This window comes from Ostrea edulis, chromosome 8, assembly GCF_947568905.1.
Source record: "Ostrea edulis chromosome 8, xbOstEdul1.1, whole genome shotgun sequence".
Classification (NCBI taxonomy): Eukaryota; Metazoa; Mollusca; class Bivalvia; order Ostreida; family Ostreidae; genus Ostrea; species Ostrea edulis.
Window position 1 is genome coordinate 58,804,764 of NC_079171.1, and position 7,037 is coordinate 58,811,800.

At 35.7% G+C, this 7,037-nt stretch overlaps 1 long non-coding RNA gene across 1 annotated transcript; it reads right to left on the reverse strand.

Annotated features, from left to right (window-relative positions):
• Positions 1-5,128: 5,128 nt before the first annotated feature.
• On the reverse strand, positions 5,129-6,506 carry LOC125660854 (uncharacterized). Its single transcript, XR_007364503.2, has 3 exons — positions 5,987-6,506; positions 5,560-5,688; positions 5,129-5,453 (listed from the first exon to the last, which is right to left on the reverse strand). It is a non-coding gene; the product is annotated as an uncharacterized LOC125660854 (long non-coding RNA).
• Positions 6,507-7,037: the final 531 nt, after the last annotated feature.

Below are 7,037 nucleotides of genomic sequence, written 5' to 3' on the forward strand. Positions count from 1 at the left end.
ACACTGCTTCAGAAATAATACTAAATTAAGATTTATCAACAGGAAGGAGGTCGTGTTTTAAAATGGATTTTAAAAAATGCTTCTGAAATATATTCAATATTTCTGATATATATATATATATATATATATATATATATATATATATATGCAAGGTGAAGATAACGAACAGTAATCGATCTCATAACTCCTACAAGCAATACAAAATAGATAGTTGGGCAAACACGGACCCCTGGACACACCTGAGGTGGTATCAGGTGCCTAGGAGGAGTAAGCATCCCCTGTTGATATATATATGCAAAATTTTATATATATATATGATTACCGTCAAGCGAAAACCACCCTTAAGTGCCTTGTGACGTTTATCGAGAAATCAAGCGGTAAAGTCGACGTCACGTTTTTACGATATGACGGCATGATTTTCTGCAACGTTGCTTTTTCAATCATATGACATGCCTGTTGCTTTTTTCTTGCTACCCGTTATTTGTTATGTGTTCTCTTTGTCATATGCATCTAATGCTCTGATCCATGTTAATACTTTACACATATTTTTTAACTTCCTTATCTGACCTTCTATCTCAAGCATTTCTCTACATTTTGCATGTTAATTGGAATAAATGAAACAAATATGCTACATAGGTTGTACTTTGTCATTTACTTTTTGAAGTACATTTTAAGTTATACCTTGAAGAGGTTATATAATTCGAAAGAAAAAAAATGGAGTCATAGCGTTATTGAACTTAAAAGTGTTGAAATCTACTTTTTACACATATAATTTACTTACTATTATAGATTATAATCAACACAACGTATTGGATACGAATCAATCATCATATTGATACACACCTATGTCTTCTAACAATATTGATAGTTAATAAGTGATGTACCTATAGAATGGCAGAATAGCTATATACGATATGTTGGTACTTAAATATCATCATATGTAATTTGTGAGTTATAAACATATTAGATATATTGTACGAATTCATTGGTACATTGTTTACCAATTGACCAGCATAAACATTTGTTCACAATTGAACATTTTTAACTTTTTTGGTAACTACGTAATATTCTAATTCTTTTCCGATTTGATATGTAGTGTTTTTGGTACAAGAGTGCATCAGTTGCAAATTTCAGAACTTCCTGGGATTTAGAAGTGGGCCAAAAACTTCCAAAAATAACCAGTTTTTAGAAATCTTTGTCGCCACAAAAAGTAAATTTACGACAAACTAAATATATAGTAATGTTGAGCAGGAAGGTCACTGCCAAAATGGGTAATTTCATAAATCCCGGGGTAATGGTTCTGAACCTCGGGTTAATCCAAACTTAGTATTGTATATACTTATGAGTGTATATGTGTAAAACATTTCAATACTGTCTTCTTTAATTAATATTTTTAAAAATGTTTAGAATGAGTTGGTCATCCTTTACCGAAATTGCATTTTTTTTAAACCGGGGGGGGGGGGGGATTTTAGGATGGGGCCAAAATTATTATATTTGCAGTATATATTCAGGTAAAACAGGAAAGGATGTATCAAAATTGTAAATTTTGCAACCCCGGGATTTTGATTCGAGGACGGATCTCAATTAGTCACACAGTCTTAATGTTGCATGTGTCGTGTAACATCTTTCATCAGTATAGTCACTTTCAGAACACATGTTGTATGATACTGTTGCTGAATATAAGAATTTAGCTTAGGAATGAAAAAAATTGAAATGTTTTCTATATTCCATAGCTCTTTGGACTAGCAATATTTTTAACTGATACTCAGTTGATTGATAAGGCCAGTGAGTATCCAGTTAAAATTGTGCACACGTTAAAAATCTTGCCTTTAAATTTCAGATGGAACTTTAATTTTTTTTTTAGAAAAGTTATGTATCAATTGTCTGACTTTCTGACGGAAATCCAAAATTTTATGCAAAATTTCAGTAAAGTAATGTTGACCTTTTTATTTAGGAATCCTGTTTAGAAAAAAACTATAACAACCAAATTCAGGAAAGAAATATTTCAATCGCAAATAATTATTTTGAAATGAGTGTATAGTGGTATAAAAATATAAAAAATACTCGATAACAAGGAAATGGCAGAGGTAGATATTTTATTTTATCAAACAATACTTCCGCCACAGCATGAATTCTTTTCCAAACCCATTTAAAATTTGAATTGACAAACATAGCTTTAACTGGATAAATGCATAATATATGTGGATCAATGAAATAAGTATTGAGACAGTACTTAAACATTTATAACAACTTCGAAATTCTGCTCAAACCCTTAGCTGTTAGTTTCCTTAACGAACAAAAACCCAAAATCCTAAAGTAATATTTAATTTAAACAGATTTGGTTTGCATAAACTCTTGCTCAAAGATTTGTGAATTTCAGGAGCACAATATATATATATCATTAATACTAAAATGTGACTGGGTGTACATGGCCTTGATTCAATCATGTCGTTATATTTTAGAGAAGGGTGGGCTATTCATGTTAATACGTTTCTGGATGCTTTCACACTGCATAGACATAGGTTGTAAAGTAGTGTGAGTAGTGTGGAAATCTTATGGAAACCTAGGGTGGCGACCAGTTTTCGTAGTGAGGAAACAGTGCAGAAACCTTGGTCTCAGCAAGTTTCCATTATCTAAACCACCTGGAATTGGGGACGGCCTAGGTTTACACACTCCGTGAACCCTTGTAAACTTGAAGTTTCCAAACTGAAACCTTGCGTAAACCATTTGTTATCTTATAAGTTTCCGCATAAAGTACGTAGTTTCCAAACCGTGGAAACCATGGTTTTCATGCAGTGATTTTAGATTCGACAAATTAACGTCAACACGCCATGGTCATTTTCATTACAAATAAGGAAAGTCTCCGAATTTGGTTGATTGATTAGATTTTGTTTAACGTCTCTCTCCAGAGTAGTTCACTCATATGGAGACGTCACCATTGCCGGTGAAGGACTGCAAAATGCTATGCCTATGGTCGGCGCTTATGGCCATTGAGCAGGGAGGGATCTTTATCGTGCCACTCCTGCTGTGACACGGGACCTCGGTTTATGCAGTCTTATCCGAAGGACCGCCCCATTTAGTCGCCTCTTTCGACAAGCCAGGGGTACTGAGGATCTATTCTAACCCTGATCACCAAGGGATATCTGAATTTGAAGATAACTCAAAATCGCATGCACTTGGGAAGATCAACCCAGGATTTTTACCCCGTGGCAGGCATTTTCACCTGTCAGTTCCAAGAAATAACTGGAGGGGTTAAATGCAACAGACCACACCGGTATTCGAACTCGGGTCCCCTGAATATCTAGTGGGGTGCTCTATTAACCTATTAACCGGCGATCTAATTCGGCTGACACATGTAAGGATTTAAGCTAGTATTGAGAATTAATTCAAACATTTCGGTTAAGCATCACTGAAGAGACATTATTTGTCGAAATGCGCATCTGATGCATCAAAATTGGTACCGTATAAGTTTTACATCAACACTTTTCACGAATCGTAGAGGTAATTCGGTAATAGTGTAATATATTAAGTAGAAATTTCGTACTTGTAGTCCGATAATAGTATGACTGGTGGGAAGAAATAACGTACCGGTAGTCCAGTGATAGTGCAACTGATTACGAAAGAACTATCATGACTACAGGAGATAGAAAAATAAAACACTATACACGATTTCAATTTGTTTAAAGTTAGTAAGTTAGTTGAAGTTTTGTTTTGTGTTATCTATGATTTTTAAAAGGATGGTTTGAGCTGAACTTTTCTAACTATGTCTCTTTTTATTTTTTAGAAGGCTAAGATAAAGTATTTCTAATGGTCAACAAGAATTTAAGTGTCAGTTTTCCAGGTATGTGGGAGATACATAGCTCAGAATTCATGCATTGTTATGTAAACAAGGCGTGTGACATTTTTTGTTTACATAGAATTAATATATTGATAAAAGTTCCATTTAAGGCATATTTTTCATTTGAAAGTTAATTCCGAACCCAATTAAACAGCTTCTATTGTTTGGCACAACTGATTTTGTCTTAAACAATATATTCTATATTAAGCAATCTTTATGTAAACAAACACATGGTACGATCCTTGTTTACATTACAGAGACTTGTGAGTGTTATATGCAAGGTGAAGATAACGGACAGTGATCAATCTCATATCTCACTTGTATATTAACTGCTATTCACATTTTAGTTGACCATTAGAAATACGTTAATTAAGCATTGCAAATATTGAAAATGGGAAAAGAAATAAAAATGTTCAGCTCAAATCGTGTCCCTATCCCTTTAATAGTTTCCAACAGGTATTGAACAGGTAAATGCGCGAAAAGGTCCCCAAAGTCGTTCGTGCAAACGTCCTCTATCATAGGAGTAAATTCGCGGAAATGCACTTTGCCATTTAATGATGTTTCGGATATTGGAGTATTCCAATTACCCTGTCATTTTCATTACACATTTTGAGAAATCTGCTAATGGGAAACTCGAAATCATTAGTTATATTTCATCGACAATTCTATATAGAAACGTTGGTGAAGGGCTTCAAATTTAGGCATATGCTCGGCGCTTATGGCCATTGAGCAGTGAGGGTTATTTAGCTTGCCACTCGTACTGGGAAATCGGTCATTCGTTTTTAAGTTCATCTCCGAGGACCCGTGACATTCACACCTTATGCCGAGCGTTTGGCTATGGAACTGTCACTACCTGTTTTAACGACTTAGGTATGTCGTGGCCGGGATTCGAACCCCGGCCTTCCGCAAGCGAGGCGAACGCTCTAATCTTTCGGTCACCGCGGATTATTTGAAGATAGCTCGTTGTTTGCAAATGAAGTTTTACCCCCCCTCTCTCTCTCTCTCTCTCTCTCTCTCTCTCTCTCTCTCTCTCAAATCATTATCGATCATTTATATATGCTTGTTGAAAATTTATGTACCATTCAATCAAGTAAGTATTACTTATTTCTGCCCAATCTGCTTTGAATAATCTACACTATATTTGACGCCAACTGAGTGAAATGACTTGTTTTATCAATTTCATTAAGTGTCTAGGTGCATCTACATTGCGGGGAATATTTGGCTTGTATATGTAGCCCCGATCAGAATCAACCATCGCAAACCGAGGTAAAGTTCACAATAATCATACCATTTCAGTGTCGATAAAATATATTTATTTCCGGATAACACTTCATGCCTTTATTCTATCAAACCATAAAAAAACTTGATATTATTGTCAATTAGGTAACAGGTGGTCCCTACCGTATCTCAAAACAAGATACAAATTATTTGGACGAAAAATGTTATCCTTATCACCATAAGTTGATATAAGCGGAAGCTCTGTCTTGAGGAGATTGGTCAGTGACAGTGGGCGACAGCTCTTGATAGTCGTCCGTATCTCTGACACCTATTTTGTCATACTCTCGTGTTTCCTCCATTTTGGTATGAGTTTGCCCTGGTTGGTTATTTACATGCCCTTGAATGAGATATACATTTAACTAAAATAGATATAAATCTTCATAAAGTGATGAATATGGACCTAGTCAAAACTATTGTAAGTGTAGAAATCACTCAAAACCTACACATATTTTATGCTGATCATATTGTAAACCAATCGCATCGTATCGGCTTGCCGGAAAGACCATAGGACGCTCGATTGGTATGACGTTGTCTCGCTTCGTTCTGGAAATGTCCATGTGGCTGATGCAAGACTAAAATCACGGATTGAAGAAACGATCAGGCATATTTGATTTATTCAACAATAATCAAAACTTATTTCTTTTGTAAGATCAAAATGAACCATCGATAAACGACGGGTTTACTTCATATCGTACTATCTTAAGTTGTCCTTAAACGAAGACGAAAATTTTCTCTCATATCTACGTATGTAAGATAGATATATTCTATGAAAGAAAGGTATGTAAGATATTTCTATCTTTCATATCACGTGACGTTTATCTTACATATCCCTTGACGTCATAATCAATACACAACTAGCTTGCAACTTACCTCGCCTCGATTGAAGAACACTAGCATCTGCAAAGCTCTTGTACAAAAAATTACAGATTGTAATGTCCCTGATAATGTCCAGGTGTATGTGACCGGACACAAAAATACACATTCCTTGAACAACTACCACACACTCAACAACAGTCACAAATTCCTCATACACCTATGTCACCCGGTGCATTATGCCAGTTCACAGAAACCCAGCCCACACGGTCTATTAGTTATAGGCCTACCTCCACATTCACTCTGTCAACGTCTACTGTCCGTGTCTCAGGTGAAATAAGTGCCTCCAATGTCTATGAGACTCGAGTCCTTGCACGCGTGGAAAACGATAGTCTAGCCATGCCCATATTCACCAACAAAAACCACTTGGAATCTCTCTTCACACACTCGTCATTAAATAATTGCTCAATTAATATCAATATCAATGCTCCTCTAAGAAAAAAATGTGCAGTTGTTGATTCATATTGTGATTAGGTCTGTCAAAATGTTTCGCGCTGATGGACTGTCGAGTTAAGTCACGCATCACCCTGATTATTGATTTATTCAAAGAGGAATAACTCTAATATCATTCACTTATACACTCGTCGCCGATTTTTTGTCGGCAACGCAGTTGCCAAAATGAAGGTCGTAGAATTCAATTCTGGTGTTATTTTTGATGTACAGCGAAAAATTAATTGATTGGAAAATTCTCAAAATGGCGTCGCTTGGTACAAGGAAAACGGAAAACTCTAGAAATATTAGAGGAAAATACTTTCTTATGAGTTGCCATGAAATAGTAAGGTGATTCCACCCTCGGGGTTGCAAAAAAGCGGTAAAACCCTCGGCAAAGCCTCGGGTTTCACAGGTTTTTTGCAACCCTCGGGTGGAATCACCTTATATTTCATGGCTACTCATAAGATAGTCTTATAGTCTTAGATCCGCCACTTTACTTTCTTTCTGCAATTTCAGGGTAGTTTATCGAAAACGAACGCTTTCATTTTACGATGTGTACTAGTCAATTAAGTTTCTATCATAGCTTACGGACTTAAATATGAAACAAAATTAAAGG